Raw genomic sequence first — 13,446 nt, forward strand, 5'->3', positions numbered from 1 at the left:
ATGTTTTGCAATATGGACGCAATTTTATTTGTTACTTTTATGGACATTTTTATGTACAATTTCTGTACAATCATCGTTTATTGTATATTCAATGTTTGACGCGTTCACCTAGTGATTTTGTAAATATTTTTTTTATTTTAAATTAAGGATGATTCAGCAAATCTAAACTCATGTTACAATTAGTTTTCAATTTGCAATATTTCACTTTAGATTTATCCAGTATTGCAAAATCTATTTAATTTCCATAAATTTTTCTGTATGACTATTTCCAATCGTTATCTTTTATCAATTTAATACTCTAATACACGTGAAATGTTAAAGTTCATTAAAACATAATTCTCGATGTTAAAGAGATTTTCAATGCAAATAATGTGGTTAGTAGAATTTTGTGTCATAAAGAACGTTTTGTTTGAACTTTGATAAGACAAGACCTTGCAATAACAATGCAAATCTATCAATTATGTCATAATCAACTAACAACCATGGCTTAAACTATCAATAACCACCTGAGCTGCAATTATATATAGTAAGCAATTCAACAGCATAAACATGCCTTATATCGTTAAGCCTTAATTGTATTTGTTTCTCGACGTAGAGAAATATGTGATAAGTTTGTTCAGATAAAAGTTTTTTGTTTTTGTTTTGTTTTTTGTTTTTGTTTTGTTTTTGTTTTTTGTTTTTGTTTAACAACTGTTTTATCCTGTTGCTTTATCAGATTGAATTTGGTATTACTGAGCAATACCTACTCTGTTCATTGTATTTCATGCTGAATTTATTGAATTATACAACGCGAATACCAGAGTCGTGGTTCGAGGGTTCTTATCAAAATTCGAGTCGGTGATGAACTCATTTTATATATATTGTCCAAATGTATGGGCCGTTAAAATTGTTTGCAAGTTTGAAGAGTCGCTATAGTGATAATTTGTTACAGTTTGAATCTGGTTGATAACTTTCAGAGTAAAACAAAATCAAAGGATGGTTTTTCACAAGAAATAAGCTTACTTGCGGATGGCACTTTTTCAGTTTTATAAATGTAAATTTTGAATTTAGTTTTCTTCTTATATCTATTATATCTATTATATATGTTCACCTCTTGTGAAAGGCTATGTCGTCTCCTTTGTAGAAAACAATTCAACCCTATTCCTTATTGGTCACCTGATGAGTTTACATCCAACTTTTATTCAACTGTCTAAAAATCATTTTCTGTATAAATTCATGTAAAGGAGAGGCGAAAGATACCTAAGAGACATTCAAACTCATAAGTCGAAAATAAACTGACAACGCCATGGCTAAAAAAGAACAAAACCAACAAACAACAATACACAAAACACAACATAAAAAACTAAAGACTGAGCAACACGAAACCTTCCAAAAACCGGGGTGCTCCAAAAGGGAAAGCAGATCCAGCTCCACATCGTGTTGCTCATGTCAGTACAAACCTGGTGTACATGACCCGGTTGACCAGCATCTAATAGCAGATACAACTGTATAAATACAGCATTATGTCTACAGAGGAAACAAATAGAAACTAAACATCAATACAGGAGCTTTGATACCAACAAAAATGTTTTTAATTATGTTTTGCATTTCCATTTTATTTTGGTCTCCACAACAAACATTACAATATATATAAAATGTCTGGTGTACGTCATTGACAAAACAACAAGCGATACAAAACGAGATATAGACATCTACATATGGCCTTATACAATAAACAAATGATTATCTATAGAGTATTCAAAGCTCTTACAACATCAACAAAGCCTATACGAGAAGTGATTCAAGTCTAGAATAAATATTACATCTGGGTTTAAGAACAAAGACAAAACGTATCAAAAAATTATAAGATGCAGACAGATAAAAGCTTTTTATAAAATGCATACATAAAAAATATGATTTGTTTTCTTTAATATAACTGATGCATACATAAGTACGTTCTATAAAGTGCGTAGCAACAATAACTACAAACTAAGATGTTACTAATCTATGTGGAAGAAAATCATTGTTACAGTGTCAAAAACGGATATTGATCTTTTCTGCTGCAATTACAAAGCAGATAATTTGTATCTACGTGTTATCATGGACAAAGGATAGGTGCGAACCTCCAGATGGCTTTTTTGTTATGTCCTTAGTTCATGTGTGAGCTTCCAGATGGCTTTTTGTTATAAAACTACCCCTGCTAAGCCTTCCCTGGCTAACTGCCAACCTGCAACTTCTAGACTGCCCGACGGAACACAAAGTATGGGCTATTTGAAATCGGTGACAGTCGAACATTCAAAATGTTAAGGATTGAATTATAATATATATAATTATCCAGAATTTAAAGGTTATGATAACAAAACGAAAAGTTAAATAGGGAGTGATAGATAATTTTCTGTAATGATTTTCACGTTGTTTCAATTTACGTATATATGAAAACAAAACAATGGTGTCACTTTGCTGGTCATTGTTTACTGTTGTGTGTACACTTCATTTGCGTTCAATAATTTAAAGTCTTTATGTGCATATTCGAGGTCAATGATTTTGCTATTGTGACATCACGAAAAAGGCGACCAGAGCAAAAACAGAAAGAGAAAATTTGCCAACATACAATGTGCAATGTATCTACTAAAAACCATTAGCGAAATAGATTCTACAATCGTATCTTGTGCAATACGATATGTCTCCACTCTTGACAGTAAAAATGCAAATATGGCAATCTCTCAGCAAGTCTCCCATTGAAAATTTGAACATTTAATTGTCTAAAGTGAAGAAATATACTACCGCAAACGATTCAGTTGTGGAATCTATATTTATCAGTTTTTTTGGGGTTTTTTTTATTATCAACTTAGAAGGAATTTATTGGTTTCTTAATTTAAATATCCTTCAAAATTTCATTTATGTGTGGTGTACATCGAAGTAAACAGTTTGAATTTTAGATACTATCATTATTATTAACATGATTAATAAATGTTACTTACGTTTTAATTTAGAGTGTAATAAATATATCAAAAAATGTAAAACACATTCAATTAATAAGAAGATGTGGTATGATTGCCAAAAAAATCATATATCTAAGACTAAAATATCAATCATTATATATTCAACAACCAATGGATTTACTGTGACGACATCAGAAACAGTCAGAGAAAAGCATGACCTTGTGCAATGCCAAAAATATAAGTATCGGCACAATGTAGGACCGTGAATGTTCATAGGTTCATATTAGTACTATTTAGTTTGGGTTTTTAAAATTTATTGATAGAAAAATTCATATCCATACCGATAAAAACAATATTCAAAGATCTAATTACAGTAATAAATTAGTAACCATTTAGAATAAGGTTATTTGAATTTAAAAGTAATATGTGCTAACGAAATCCTTGACTAAATAAATGTCTAGTAAGACATATATTACGTTTATTCAAATTCAAAACGTTACTATATGGCCTTTTTTCTAGTAAATTGTTGTAAAGAGTTTCAAAAATAAAAACTCAATATCTAAATCTACGAGATGACAGTTATTGCATTTAATTTTTGATTTGTTTAAAGTAACTCCTGAATTTTGGCAGTATCTTTAGAGAATTATTGATTATTTAACATAAAAATATCAAAAAGATAACGGAAAGCGTTGTTGAATTTATCAATAGTTTATTTTGGGTATGTTTTCTAATGATATTTATTCAAAGAAAGTGAGCTAAACAACTTTGCAAATATCTTCTCATCTATCAAATAGGTGATTTAGTTATCCAATTTTTTCTATTAAGGGTGGTTTGCTTTCAAAAACCGTAAATATTTCTTGAAAAAAGTTTTTTGGTAACAAATATTGAGGACAATGGAAGAATTAGTGAAGACAGTTTCGATAAAAAGATTAGTATTACCATTGTTACCCGCATTACAGTCAATTCATATTATTTTTGTCAATTTAAAACGCTTAAACACATTTACTGTGATAAATAACTGAATGCCATTATATTTGTACCTACAATCAGTGTCCTTGGGTTATAAGTTTAAATACATTTTTCAGTAAACAAATCAATTATAAAGTATAAAGACGGAAATCAACTAGACTTGTTGCAAGTCTATGCTTAATACGAACTGAACGGTTGCTTATATTTTTTTACATCCACTTCATTTTAACTTTGGTGGATAGTTGTCTCATTGCCAATCATACCACATCACCTTTTTTTTTCATACTGAACCCTGTTTTTCGTCACAAAATTCAAATTGAAGACCCTAATGTCCTACGACAATGGCCTTCGTTTCTTAAACGACAACAAACAGGTTAAATTGTCGACGAAAAACCATTGATAAAAGCTTTTAAAACATCAATGAAGAAGCTTTGTAACCAAATAAAAAGAATTTAGCGTTTCTCGTTCTGATTTGGATTATAGTCACCAAAAACAAATATCAGAATATAAATAAAAAAAATGAAAGGACATGTCGGGCATGTCGTAGTGATATACAAATGTCAAACACATGGAAGGTTTATCTATAAAACCAGTTTAAACCTTCCGTTTTCTTCGGAGGAAGCTTTTACCAATTTCTTTTGTTTTATATCCAACCAACGATTTTACCGGATAAACCTCGTACCAGTTCAACAGAATTATCAATCAGTGCGTAATGCCATTTAAATAGATATCATATGTTTTAATTTTCTTACAATTTGCGTTCTATTTGTTTCCCTGAATTATGTATAAAGTATAACAAATAAAAAGAAATAAAAATAATAACAGCCCTAATTTCAGCTTTGACCGACTTAATTACCATAATTGATAGCTTACGCAGTCATTATCCTCGTACAATATTGACATTACTCTGAATCATCTTGTTTTTATAATAAATACAGCTTTAAAGATCAATATTCAAATAAAAAAACTGTAACAATGTTATTTTAGAAATACAGAAAAAGTAATATATGGATTTTATCAGCATGAAAACATACAACATGCAAGTGTCACAGACACTAAGAGAACTTTATGGTCGATAGCAAAACGTCACAATAAAATACAGAGAGTACTCTTATGCACTACACAGAGTACTTAATATTCTCGAAAATATTAAAACAACAACATAAAATCAGGGGTAGCTGAGGTATTCTAGTGGTTGAGAGTAATTAAGAAATTAATAATACTTCTCCTTAAAATATAAACGATTGTCACAGTGCAAGAAGGCAGGAAATAACAATACATAAGGAACCACTGCTAGCCAACAAGCGCAAACTCTGAATGTGTAGTTCATAAAACATTATATGTTTACATGAATGTCGGCTTTTGCAGTTAATCCAGCGGTTCGGCGCTATTTAGCAATTTAACTTCAATTCAATTAAGTTGGTTTGTTTAAACTGTTTTGTATTAAGTTTAATTTTGTCAGTTTTTATGAATTCCTCTTTTTGAATTTACCGTGGAGTTCGCTATTTTTGTTAATACTTTAATACTAGCATTTCAATATTTAACGTTTTCACGTGTAAATAGGACTTGCTAAAGAGATTGAACGTAAACCAAATAAATTTTATTGGACAACCATCACAGTGTCTGAACCCTATATTACAAAAGTGGTAATTTGCTATATCTAGATATAAGTTCAGACAGTCTTAAATCCGACGGAAATAGCTAAAGCTAAACTTATATTATTTCAATCATATCTTTCGTCCCTCTTTTATAACCACTGGGTCGATGTCTCTGCTTGTGGACATTTTGTCCCCGAGGACATCATCCGCCCAGAGCAAAATTGCATGCATTTACGAAGATCTAACAGGATATTGGCTCGGACGTCGCCTCGTATAAAAAGGTCCGAAACAGACGTCACTATGGACACGGTTTCGTCTGATAAGGCAGGTGTCCCCTCATCACAAGACATGACAAATATCCCAAACATGACTTATTCAGATCATATTATCATACTAGTGACAATAGCAATAGTACACATACACAGCCATGTTCAGTTCTCCTTGAAGACATTTTGGATTTTGATGACTCTGAACAACACTGTCTCATTTCGAAATGTGGAACAAATGGCTGCAAAACTTGTGCAACTTTAATAACAGATGCTCAATTCACTAGCAATTTAACTAAAAAGTCTTATTTTACTAGAAGTTACGATGATCTGAATTGTAAATCTATCAATGTCGTCTACGGATTGGAGTGTAACCTTTGCGGATTGGTTTACGTCGGTGAAACGAAAGGAAGGCTAAACAAACGTATGTGCGGCAATAGATCAGATATCAACCTGAATGCAAACAGCATTTTAATCAGCCTGATCATTCCATCGTTTCTATGTCAGTTTGTACTATCGAAAAAATATACCACAAGACTAACAATCCTCAACTTGCAACGCCTCTTCGTAGACAAAAAGAGGACTACTGGATTCGACAATTGGGAACTGCGACACCATATGGTTGCAATGACAAAATTGATGGTATAGGTATTCTATCTAGTCCTTCCTGTAGCTCGGTGAATGTGATGAATATTTTTAACTCTACTCCTCGACGTAGACGCAGTCATGGTCATCGTCATTATACATCACCTACTTTGCATGATGTCTCTATTAATGACTTGCTGCCATTTATACAAAAGCCGTTAGGTATTCATCACATTCGCACGAAACTTTATTCATTACCCCTTTCAAAACTTCATTCTCTGTTCAATTTATGTTTGGAAACCACTGTTACAAACCCTCATTCAAACCAATACAAACTTAAAGATATCATTTCGGATATTGCAAGTCACAGACTTTTCAAACCAGTTCGCATTGGAAAAGATGAAAAAGAGAAAAGATCTTTTCTTAAACTTTCCCTTGCCAACAAAGGTCTCGATGGCGTCAACTTAGGCAATATCCTTCATCATAAATTAGTTCAGTCGAAAATACCTCCTTATTTTAAAGATCAGTCTGTACCAATAATTTCTTATACCTATACCAAACCAATTACAACTAAAATTTTTAATTACAAACACGTTTTGCAGGATCTCAACATTGACGACTTCAAGTCTAAACCTCCTAATTGCACCTGTGCTAGTTCCCAATTCACATATAATCCGGTTGGTCACGTTATTACCGGATACCTCAACATTGTCAATACTTAGTAACACTTCCCTGCGAAATTTGTTATCCAAAGGTCCGAAATATCGTGAGCCTAAATCCATCAATTGGAAATACAACTTCAAAATAATGATGGATTCAGTCGAGGATTATGCCAGGCAATGAGCTAAACGCAAGAAAGAAGACGTAGATACTCTTTCCGAATGGATTAAGGCTGTGAGGTCGTTGATACAAATCCGAATTAAGAAACTAAATGGGTCTATCAATACCCACGCTACGTCAATTTTTAAAGACCCAAATGTTGCAAAACACTTGTCATACCTCCATGACAAATATGGTGTTGTCCCCGCAGATAAAGCCCCAAACAACATCGTTTTTGTGTGTAAATATCATTACATAAACTGCTTGATAAATGAATTAGGTATTGACAATTTATTTGGAAACTCAACATATACCCTCACGACACATACCAAAGAGGAAATCCTGGATAATCATAGGTCTGTTCTATGTTCCTTTGGAATTTCAACCAAAGATGAAGAACTGGATCTTCCATCACTGTATTGGATACCTAAACTACATAAGTGTCCTTACAAACAACGGTATATTGCTGGGTCTTCCAAGGGCTCTATTTTATCAGCAATCAAAGTCGGGCTCCAAAGTTATTGTGAAACAGCCTATTCTAGAGGTGGCGTGAATCAGATGTGGATACTAAAAAATTCCAAAGATCTTTTAGAGTACATACATGGTATTACTTTGTTTCATTAAAAAGAATGGCGAACGTAGATACAAGTATCTTGTCTTGGGGAGGGATAAATCCTTCTTTGTAAAGAATCACTCTGATTCAAACAAAAAATTCTCTGAAACTGACATTATCAAGATGCTTGATTTCTTGATTGACAACATATTTGTTACGTTTGGAGGACGTGTTTTTCAACAGACTGTCGGAATTCCAATGGAAACCAATTGTGCCCCTCTTCTTGCCGACTTGTTTCTTTATTATTATGAGGCTGACTTCATACAGGAACTTCTTAGGAAGAAAGATAAGAAGTTAGCAATATCCTTTAACTTTACGTTCCGCTATATAGATGATGTTCTCTAACTAAATAATACAAAATTTGATGACTATGTTGAACGATTCTATCCCATCGAACTAGAGATAAAGGATACTACAGATAGTTAAGTCTGCCTCATATCTTGACCTTCATCTAGAAATTGACAATGAGGGTCGGTTGAAAACAAAACTTTACGACAAAAGAGATGATTTCAGCTTCCCAATTGTGAACTTTCCATTTCTATGTAGCAACATTCCAGCAGCGCCTGCATACGGAGTATATATCTCCCAATTGATACGATATTCCCGGGCTTGTATTTCCTATCATGATTTCCTTTATGGAGGATTGCTGCTCACAAGGAAGCTATTAAACCAAGAGTTCCAAATGGTGAAGTTGAAATCATCCTTTCGTAAATTTTACGGACGCCATCACGAGTTGGTTGACCGTTATGGAATAACCGTTTTACAGATCATATCGGATATGTTCCTTATGTCGTAACTACAATACCCTTCCCTTTTTACGAATGTGACCTACCGAATTAGACTATTTACCGGATTTGTAATAACATAAGCAACACGACGGGTGCCACATGTGGAGCAGGATCTGCTTACCCTTCCGGAGCACCTGAGATCACTCACAGTTTTTGGTGTTGGTTAGTCTTCAGTTTTCTATGTTGTGTCCGGATTTGTAATAACATAAGCAACACGACGGGTGCCACATGTGGAGCAGGATCTGCTTACCCTTCCGGAGCACCTGAGATCACTCACAGTTTTTGGTGTTGGTTAGTCTTCAGTTTTCTATGTTGTGTCATCTGCACTATTATTTGTCTATTTGTCTTTTTATTTTTGGCCATGGCGTTGTCAGTTTGTTTTCGATCTATGAGTTTGACTGTCCCTCTGGTATCTTTCGTCCCTCTTTTGAAAACACAAACATATAAGAATGCAAAAAAAAACCGATTTCCTGTCCATTTGACGAATGAAGTAAAACATGATCTTCTGTAACATTTTTAGGTGTAGAAAAAGAATATTTATAGTGAATGTCCTGTTTTCATGTATTCAATGAAATAAAATCTATTATTATACTTCATGTCAAAATGCCAGATCTTGATTGGTTAATACAAGGTAGACAATTTACTCTATCCCATGGCAAATACTCTATTACCCTTCACGGAGACGCCTGCTCAAGTGCGCGCTTTAATAAATACGAATGATTGTTATGTGGAAGACGACATAGTTTATTACTTTGAATTTGAAATTTCATAGACAGTTGTAACAGAACACTCAGTATAATAAATTAAATACCACATATCTGAGAGGGTAATAGAGCAGATTGTTACCTCTCGAAATGACATTGTCAACCTTGGCTTCGCCTCAGTTGACAATATTCTCTTGGGGTAACAATCTGCTCTATCACCCTCTCAGCTATATGCTATTTATATATTGTACATCATTGGAAAGTAAATGAGATCTTTATACATAATCTCATCATAGATACCAGAATTAAAATTGTGTACACCAGACGCGCGATTCGTCTACAAAAGAGTCAAATATGATGTTCAAATCGAAAGAGTTCAAAAGGCAAAATAAAGTACGAAGTTGAAATGCATAGAGGATTCAACAATCCGAAACCTTTTCGCCAAATACAGCTAATGGTATTGTAGAAAGAAAAATGCAATTTGTCTGATGATCTGACAAGCAGCATTGTGATCGTTTTCAATATATATTCAAGTAAGACAACATTTCACAGATATACAATCGCCAAACTTCTATACATCATTAACATTTTTCTGTATATCTGATGATAATATGTTGTTATGCTTGTACATTGCAAACATACAAACAAACTTACACAAACACTGTTGAAAGTTTTATTATAGAAATGTTAAGGTTCATTCCCTAGGGGATATTCACAAAGTGCAGCAAATTTTCCATTACAACTATGATGATCCCAGTAATATCCATGATGAGAATTATGATGCCATTCCCCTTTGCCTATGCTGGCACAATGTTCAACATCATGACTTTGGTGATGGTGCGATCCAGTTCTCCAATTGGAATAACTCAAATTGGAACCAATACTACGCCAATACCACGGGCTGCTACCACCGTGACTTCTATAAGCATCAATCCAGTAGTGGTAATCTGAAAAAATTAGAATACAAACATCGATTAATTTAAAATATGAACCTTTATTATCACATTAATAAACAGCATTGTCGTAGACAAATTCAACGTATTTGCAAAATAGAATCCAAACAAAACAATTAATGTTGATGTCGATAAATTATTTAAATCCAAGATACTTTGAAACATAGTTAGTCTAATTGCCAACTTGGTCCCAAATATATTGTACCTTCTATAAATTTCGGAAGAACATTTTTTAACAAACAAAACAGTTTATGTTTATGTCGATAAACATCGGTATAACTGGCATTAGGATGAATCAAAACTCAACAAAGTAAGATGTGTTTCATTAAACAGTGTCAATGAATTTGATGTATTATATACAGTGACCTGCTTACTGGACTCCAGAGGATAGTTGTCTAATTGGCAATCTTACCACATCTCTTTTGTTTAAACATATTTTCGTTTCCTTTCTCCAAAATAATATCATGATTATGTTGCATTTAGAAGATTGTCATCTGACACTGTTCTACGAATTTTTAAGGACAGATAATACAACCTTCATTCACTCCAAGTAAAGCCTTTGTATGTTGTAGAAAGTCTGAAATGTCTTCGTTTTCCCGTTCACTACTTATAACTGCAAGTCTGCTGCAATTTCGTACACATTCTCTCTACAAAAGAAAATACTTCTTAAATCGTTTTTGCGTTTGCGGCGCCACAATTCTGTCGATAAAAATATAAACATAAATACGTGGGCTAATCTTACATATTGATATTGCTTTCTGCCTTTATTGTTTTTGAATTTATTTTTACTCTTTTTGTATATATTTATCTACGTTGTAGACTGTTTTGTTATTTATTTGGTGTTAAGTTCTTTTTTGCTCTTAGAAAGGAATTAAGTTGTGGTCCCAATTACCAGTATATTTATTCTATTGATAGTGCAATTCTTACAACAATTCTACGAGATCTGTATCTATAATTCGTTTAGGTAACTTTTCTTTCATTATATGTCCTTTCATTTATAATTGTTGGCTCCGACTTGTTAACACTACATCCTACTGTAGACACTGATATAAAACCCATTTTTAGGAAGGACTATTCTTGCAGTCCAAATCTTTATAAAAATATCAAATCTGTATTTCTGTATGTGATTCACTTTTTCTGATTTTGGTTATTTACTATTACATATTTGAATAAATTTCATTCCTTGAAATATGTCGGGATCAGAACTAAAAAAATTAAAGTACTTGTTAATTATGCCAAAAAATCTATATGCTTGAATCAGGTCATAATGTTAAAGTAACTCAACAAAGATAAAGGATAAGATGACTGTAAAAAGGTCCCATATAGACAGGTTGTCACGCTAAACGAACGTTAACAGGGGTATGTTTTATAAGTTGTAGTCGCAATGCATGCCTATAATTATTATAAATGACTATGACCGAATGTAATCAGGGTGTAATTATCCATCAGGATCACCACCTCTTACCCATGTTAGGCTATATATGTATATCATGCAGGCAGTTTGAACATATACTTATGTTGTCTATACTATCATGAATTTGATTGTTGTATGCAAATGACCATAGTGACCATTGTCATTTTTTAAAATGTGCATTCGTAGTACCTCGTTTATCCGACCTAGTCATAAATATTTAAAGTTAGGACTTTTAGATAACGCATATTTTTTTCACTTAAAAAAGGTGCGCATAATATTATGATTTTTTTCTTTTAACTTCCACATAAGAATAAATGTTGAACTTTTTTTAATGGGTGAAATAATGTATTCAGGGAACATGGTAAGTCCGGTTGACTGCTCCTACAAGGACTGGTATATTTTGCAGAGAGTTATGTACATACAATTATGGTAGCACATGATCAAGCTTTCCCTTTTTAAGTTTCCAAACATTTCATGTTGTACACTGTATATGACTTCGAGCTTATCATACCTCTAAACGTACTGCAAATTGTTATACTTACTTTGGCGTCTGTCAAAGTTTTCCATTGTCGCCCAATGTGGTAGCAACTGTTTCGTTTTCTGACAAATCCAGCAGGGCAACCATTTATAAGCTTTGGATTACAACCTTTGTAGAAAAAAAATGTCATACATTTAATAATTACGATGGACGTGTTCATGCTTTCAACTACTAGACCTGGTGTATTATCTGTAGTATTAACTCTACACATACATAAATGTATATTTGAATTATTCGACTAGAACCATGAAAGATTCTTGTCATTCAATTTTGGGGATATTTCAAGCTTGTCATATGGTATGAATACTTGTCTAAAGTAGAAGACTATATCTTATATCTCAATGTTTATATTTGCATTGTTTGTTTTGTTGCTTTATACTTTACATCATGTTCATATAGATCCGTTATATTTTGTTATTTTCAGCATTTCAAAAATAAATCATGGCATGCTAAACATCGTAACGATAGTTGTGACTACTTATTAAGATGTAAAACCGAGTTTAAACCTTTCGGAAATAAACATTAAACTGTGAGACTTTGACATACTCAATCTTCAAAAGATAGTTAAGGTTTTTTTCTTTAAAAAATATATCATACTTTAGCAAATAGTTTATTGAATATAAGAAGGGATAGTGGTACCTGTAGGCATCCCAAGATGATTGTCATATACAGTTGAAGTAGGAGGAATCACAGTTGTGGATGGTGCATAGTTTCCGTTGCAAAAGTTAGTGTTACAACATAATCCCTCTATGTTCCGCGTCAATAAGTTATTGCATGTCTAAAATGCGTACAAAGAATTATAAAAGTATAGTGCATTCATTTATTTTCTTGGGTACCAATTCACGTGGATTGCGGGAAAATCGTGTGTTCGTTGATATTTATTTTTGTGGTTTTGCTGAAGTCTGCAAACAAGCCTACAGAATATTTGTACTCCGTCGAGCATTGAAATTTGTGGTTTACCAGTACACACGAAATCCACGAAAATTGATATCCCACGAATACTAATGAATCCATAGTACCTTCCAGTGAAATTTTAAAGTAAGTTTATGTATCAGTATATTATCCATATATGCATGTGTTTGCATCGATCTTTTAGTACCTACTAATATTTTGTGAGGTAGACGACCCTGGTCTTAAAACGCATATTCTCAAATTTCCGGTAAAATTTGACCTAAGGTCATCCAATATTACCTCAGAATTTTGCTGCAGGAAGTAGACTTAATATCAATAAGTACAATCTGATGTGAACAGTTTTTAAGTGATGTGTTATAAGCAAAT

The 13,446-nt window shown here is 32.9% G+C and overlaps 1 long non-coding RNA gene across 1 annotated transcript; it reads right to left on the reverse strand.

Annotated features, from left to right (window-relative positions):
• Positions 1 to 10,761: 10,761 nt before the first annotated feature.
• LOC127712423 (uncharacterized) lies at positions 10,762 to 12,900 on the reverse strand. Its single transcript, XR_007987070.1, has 3 exons — positions 12,808 to 12,900; positions 12,173 to 12,276; positions 10,762 to 10,863 (listed from the first exon to the last, which is right to left on the reverse strand). It is a non-coding gene; the product is annotated as an uncharacterized LOC127712423 (long non-coding RNA).
• Between the last annotated feature and the right edge of the window lie 546 nt (positions 12,901 to 13,446).

This window comes from Mytilus californianus, unplaced genomic scaffold (assembly GCF_021869535.1).
Source record: "Mytilus californianus isolate M0D057914Y unplaced genomic scaffold, xbMytCali1.0.p SCAF_8, whole genome shotgun sequence".
NCBI lineage: Eukaryota > Metazoa > Mollusca > Bivalvia > Mytilida > Mytilidae > Mytilus > Mytilus californianus.